Here is a 6,870-nt window from a genome sequence, read left to right on the forward strand (position 1 = left end):
GAGAAGAAGAAGAAGAAGAAGAAGAAGAAGAAGAAGAAGAAGAAGAAGAAGAAGAAGAAGAGGAGGAGGAAGAGGAAGAGGAGGGGGAGGAAGATGAGAAGGAGGAGAAGAAGAAGGAGGAGAAGAAGGAGAAGAAGAGGAGGAAGAGGAGGAAGAAGAGGAAGAAGAAGAAGAAAAGAAGAAGAAGAGGAAGAATAAGAAGAGGAAGAGGAAGAAGAAGAAGGGGGAGAAATTTTTTAGAAGTAGAAGCTTTAGGTAATAAATTAAATCCAGCTATCTTCAAATGGTATGGGGGATGGGTGTCAGATTGTGATAACACACTAAAATTCCTGGACTTTTCTTGTGAGCACAATTTTTTTGTTTCTAAAACAGCATTGCTGTTTACTTATTTGCATTGTCATGGTCACTACTATATTCTGAGCATAAACCACATGTTTGCCATATTGAACAAAGTCAGCAAATATTTATTCTGATAAATGAACAAAGCTTTCCATAACTGTTTGCAAGCCTCACTGGTTTAAATGATTGCCATGTGGTTCTATGTCAACTTGAAATGAAGCTAGGAACCATTATGATGGAACAGAGGCTGAGATGCCAAAATAAATTTCTGGTATGGTCAACTATTACTGTTTGTAGCATGACATATTTCTATGGACTTATCATGCGATCCTGATCTAAGCAGAATAGCAGAATGTTTGCATGAAATGAGAAATTGTTATCAAGGAAAAAATCTAAGCTCTTAAGCTTCATGTACTCTTAGTCAATTTAAAAATCATGAATTTTAGCGGTCACACATATGCAAAGTACCTTATTAGTTTCTCATCAGTTTTGTGTACATGATACCAGTCACCTAGGTTATTTCCCAGGAACCTGAAGGCCATTTTTGCCAAACACTGATCCTTAATTTGAAGGCACAGAAATCTGATGGGTGACTAAAATGGGACTAAAAGAATGGGTGACTGAAAGAATGGGTGACTAAAAGAATGGCATCTCTGTCATCAGATTATGTCTGTCTCTTGTTGTTTTAACCCTTTGGTCAGCTTCTACACAGCCCTGAACATAGACATGTTGATCATGTAAAAATACTTACTCCACGACTATAATGCAGGGTTAATCTGGACTATTGTTGAGTGGAGTGTAAGGTTCCTTTGCGAAAGACAAGCGAGTGAAAGCAATGAAATCCTTTATTTCTGGGCTCAGGAGGATGGCCAAAAGGGAATATCCAGAAACCTTCAAGGCAGAGTCGGGAGTCTTTATCAGGTTGGGCTAGGGGCAGAGTTTACATGGATGATACAGTAACACAACAAGCGCTAATCGGGCAGGTCTGGCCCGAGGAAAAATAAAAAGAGGAAGTTCATCATAATTCGGATAAAAAGCCGGAAGTCAGTCTAGGAGGGGCCCATCCTCGTTGGTTTTGGGGTCCCGGTGCCATGCTGATTCGCCCCGTAATGACCTGGTGGACCACTGCATGGGCGCAGACCCGTCATGGAGCCTGTATGTGTTTTGTTTTCTCTTTGTCTCTCTTTTCTGCCTCCACCTTTGTTCTTCTTCAGAAGCCACTAAAGGCTTCATAGGAATTACCACACTTTAGCCCACTCCTGCAAATTATAAATTCCTGCTGCTGTCTTCGTTCAGGATGCAGCTCGATCTCTCTCTTAACTGTTGACTCCTTTCAGCTGAAACTCCAATTCAGCAAAAGCCCCTCCCTCCTCCCCCTGCAAGCTTTGTCTGTGTAGGAGTGTATGTTCTGGCAATATTTGGCCCAGTCTCATTCCTGTCATTTCTGAGGTAAAAGTGCTTGTCATCTGGAATAACAAAGAAGTGCCTAGTTTGATGTCTATGATCTGACAAGAGAAATTAAACACATTTTTTCTTATCCTGAGTGTGTAACTGTCAATTTCATGTCACATCTTTGGATTCTCTGTTTTTAATTTATTTAGCTTGCTCACAAAAGAGGTGGGGGCAGAAGGATATAGAAAAAACCCTATAGAAGACAGCATCTACCCTCCTTGGTAGTTCCTAAGTCCTCCTTGTTCTCCAGTGAACCAGACTTCTATCCTTAAATCTACTGTGTGTCCAGGCACTTGGATTTAGTAGCCTGGCTTTGTCTTAATTTGCCTCATAACACCCTCACTTAAGGCTACTTCCAGCTTTCAGTCCTCACCCACTCTTGACCTGAACTATGGTGAAAAAGAAATGGCAATCTTACCCTGAAGCCTAAAAACCATAAGTTAAACAAGCATATACTTCTGACAAGGGAAAGGGTAAAGCTATTGAGACCTTGGTAATTTCAATACATTTTTCTGCCTTCCCTGCTTTCTGCTCTGCTTTTCCGATACAGACAGGTCACTTAGGGCCTCTTTTGGAGGGCCTTCAGCTGCTCCGACTCTAGACTACTTTCTTCATGAAAATTCTTGCCAATTAAATCATGCTAGGTGCTAAGTATGGTGACACAAGCCTGTAATCACAGCACTCTGGAAGGTGGAGGCAGAAAGACTGAAAGTTTGAGGCCAGCCTGGACAATTTAGCAATTTAGTTAGACTAAATGCAAATTTAACAAAAGTTACCAGATACCAACTCAATTTAAAAATTATTTCATTTCTATACAGCATTACCAATTAGCAAATAACACAGATGCACATATGCACAATATCTATGAATCAATCCATCTCATCCATGTTCATCTCATCCACATATTTTTTAAGACATGGAATACTTAGTTATTAGTCTAACAAGATACATGAAAGGACTTTAACAAAAAGATAGAAGTAGAAGACTCATTGTAAAGGTATGGACTGTTCCTAATTTAGTATATTGAAATGATGTAATCTCAAAATCTCCAGCAGATTTTTTTTTAAAAAGTGGAACTTGATTTTCATATTCTAAAATTAAAATGGAACTACAAAAGATTAAAAATAGCCATGATACTCTTTAAGAGGATGAGTGAATATGGAAGACTTGCCCTATCACATTTAAAGACATTAAAAAGCCATAGTTTTTAAAGGATTATAGTATTGATGCTGAATAAATGGGACAGAATAAAAACTCAGAAGAAGATACTGGAGTATTTGATACTAAGTATATGACAGATGTGGTTTTTCAGATGACAGGAGGATGGAATTTTCAAGAAAGCTGAATAAAGGTATACAAATGGGGAAGAATTGCATTGATCTCTACTGAAAACTACAAACAAAATAAATTTTTTATGTTTTATTTTGAAGAGTAAAAACAGAAGCAAAAACAAATAGAAGAAAAGACAGAAATAGGGTATCACAATGCATTTGTTATGGATTTTCAAAACAGGAATAGTTAACTAACAATGGTTGTTATATTATCTATTTTTATCATCAAATCTGTTGCTCAGATTAACAGATATAGCAATGCCAAATTGGGGAAATGACTGAATATTGGAACTTGCTTTCAAGAAATCTAATATTTTTCCTTGTCTTTTTTTTTTTTGTTTTAATGTATTTTAAAGAGACTATAATAATTGATAACATATTAGGAACAGTACACATTTAGAAGACCAAGATGAGTGACATTCATCCATGGCTTTTGTATTACATATTGCTGTCCTTGATGTAGTTGCTCAGATCACAGGTATCAGCACAAAGTTCGTCAAGGTGAAAATTCTAATCATGAACTGCTATTTTTCAAAAAAATTGATGGAAATTATGAGAACAATCGTCTCAGCCATCCTGTATATATATATTTGCACTTTCTTTTTTCTTTTCTTTCTTTCTTTCTTTCCTTTCTTTCTTTCTTTCTTTCTTTCTTTCTTTCTTTCTTTCTTTCTTTCTTTCTTTCTTTTTTTTTTTTCAGAACCGGGGATTGAACTCAGGCCCTTGAGCTTGCCAGGGAAGTGCTCATTGTACTGAGCCATTTCCCCAGCCCCAAAGCCTTTTCTTTCTTTCTTTCTTTCTTGCTTGCTTGCTTGCTTGCTTGCTTGCTTGCTTGCTTGCTTGCTTTCCTTCTTCAGTACCGGGGATTGAATTCAAGACCCTATCCTTGCCAGACAAGTGCTTTTTCTACTGAGCTATCTCCCTGGCCCACTTGCATGTTTTTCCCTCCTTCCTTTTTTCCTACTTTTCTCCTTTCTCTCATCTTCATTATTTAATCCTTAATTTAAGTTTGTTTTCATTTTATTTTATCTATTATACCTTTCAGGTTTTATTTATTCTCTCAGGTTCTTACACTAGGGAGACAATCTGATATTTACACACGTGGGGCTGATTTATTTCATTTTGAAACCCAAGCATTTCAATCTTACACGTAATCTTTTCATACGCATTAGGAGATATATAGGGGAAAATTTATGGAAGCAGTGTTGCTTATAGCCCCTGTATTAGTAAAAATTCTCCAGAGAAACAGTTTGTGTGCATGTGTTTGTGTGTGTGTGTGCCCATGTGTGTGTAAAGAGATTCATTTTAAGGAAATAGCTCAGGCAACTGTGGAGGCTTGGTGATTCCAATATTTAATGGGAGAGGCCAGCAGACTAGAACTGAAAAAAAGTATTGGGGTTTATGTCTAAAGGCAGTTTGCTTGTGAACCAAGAAGATCTAATACTACAGATAAAGTCTGAAGGCATTCTGTTGGCAAAATTCTTTCGCTCATGGAAAGGAGGTCTTTTACTCTTCCAGGCCTTCACCTTGATTGGAAGAGGTTCATGCCCAGTGTGGAAGGCAATCTATTTTATTCAAAGTCCACTAAATATGTAAATTTCATTTTAAAACCTCACAAAGCATCAAAATAATAATGATCAACTAACTGGGTACTAAGGCTAAACCAAGTCAACAAAAATCACAGTCCAAACCTAGAAATAATTTGGATGAACCTAAATATCCATTATCCCTCGAAGAATAAACTGTGAACTGTATGTACAATAGAAATGCAAGGGCTGGGGAGCTAGCTCATCAGCTTAAGCGCCTGACCTGCAAGATCCTAAACTCAATCCCTGGTATCAAAGAAAGAAAGAAAGAAAGAAATACTAAAAAGTGGCATGATGTAACTGGTGTTAATTGCTCCATTATAGACTTTTTTTTTTTTTCATTTTTTGAGGGAAGGACCTACGGGGTGTTCAGGGTCTCACTACTAGATCGGACTCATAGTGATCCTCCCAACAGCTGGGATTACAGGCGCATGCCACCACGCCCAGTCTCATTACAGACTTTTTTCTGCCTTCTTTAGTTGTAATTCTGAGGAAGTGTTTTGAAATTTTCAATAATATTTGTGGATCTATGATTTTTACCTCCAGTTTTTTGTATTTGTCTTATGCAGTTGAGTACTTTGTTTAGGGAAATATATATTAAGAACTACTAGTTCTTGTTTGAGAACTGTCTTTTCCATCATTATATCATAACTATAATCCTTGTTTACTCTGAAGTACAAATTGAAGTGTTAAATAAATATAGTTTGAGCACGTGTTGTTGAGTCAGTGCTAGACTGGTATATCTGTTTGCATAATTTTATATTTAATTTATATTTTTACATTTACCTCATATTTGTTGTATTTGAAAAGTATTTATATACTTGCCAACTATAAATTAAAGAGAGGGAAAAAGAAATGCTAAATTACTATTGTGATAAGTAGCTTTCCTAGCTGCCCATCATGAACTCTGCCACACCCCATGATAATATAGACAGAATCTGTGATTTCTTTTTTTTTTTTAAATGTATTTAGTTGTTGCAGGGTCTCACTACACAGCCTGGACTTGTGGTGGTCTTCCTGCTTTCAGCCTCCCCAGCACAAGGATTATAAGTGAGTGCCAGTATGCCTGGACCCTAGCTGGCTCAGCCTGCCCCAGGGGGCAGGGCTTGGGTGGCATGTGGTGCCTGGAATTGAACAGAACTGCACTCCCTGCACTTGCTGAAGCTTGCCTAAGCAGGTGCGTTAGTCTGCTGGGCTATCTCACCAGCCCAGTATGACTTACTTCTAACTAATGGAATGCAGCCAAAATCATGGAAGGTTCTCATTCTCTCTCTCTCCTCTCTCTCTCCCCCTCCCCCTCTCTCCTCTTTTCTCATATATATATATATATATATATATATATATATATATACATATACACATATATATGTATATGAATGTGTATATGTACATTTATCTATTTATCTTTCCTGCTGCTCTGGAAGAAGAAAGCTGCCATGAATTCTAAAGCCATAAGAAAATGAATTTCTGCCCAAAATCTGAATGAGTTTAGTAGCAGATGCTTCCCCAGTTGTGCTGCCAGAAGAGAATGCAATCTGGGTGATGCTTTGATTATAGCCTTGTAACACCCTGGGGGAGGAAGCAGTTGAGTCACATCTGGATTCTTGACCCATGGAAACTGTGAGACAATAAATATGTGATGTTTTAAGTCATTCAACTTGTGATAATTTCTTATGCAGCACAGAAAACTAGTACAACTGTACAGAAATAAAAATCAACAAATTGCAGCCACAGGGCTGGTGAGATAGCTTAGAGAACTAAGCACCCAATTTGGCAAGCACAGGGACCAGGGTTTGATTTCCAGTCTTCCACGCTGAGCTGGCCCTGTCCCTGGGGTGCAATGAGCCAGTCAATGAGTCCAGGTGTGGCGGTGAATGCCTGTAATCCCAGAGTTGGGGAGACTGAAAAAAGGAGGATCACTATGAGTCTGAGCTGTGTAGAGACCCTGTACCAAATACATAAATTGAAAAAAAAATTGCAGCCACATGTGTCAACAAAGATGAATCTTATAATAATGAGCAAAATAAAGGAGCAAATGACAAATAATACAGACGATACTATTGCACTTGCATGGACAATAGGTAAAACCCAATCAAATATGTAATTTAGGGAGGCATACACAAATAATATAAACTAAAGCAGAGGAAAATATATCACAAAAG

The sequence above is a fragment of the Octodon degus genome, unplaced genomic scaffold, assembly GCF_000260255.1.
Source record: "Octodon degus isolate 3935 unplaced genomic scaffold, OctDeg1.0 scaffold00078, whole genome shotgun sequence".
NCBI lineage: Eukaryota > Metazoa > Chordata > Mammalia > Rodentia > Octodontidae > Octodon > Octodon degus.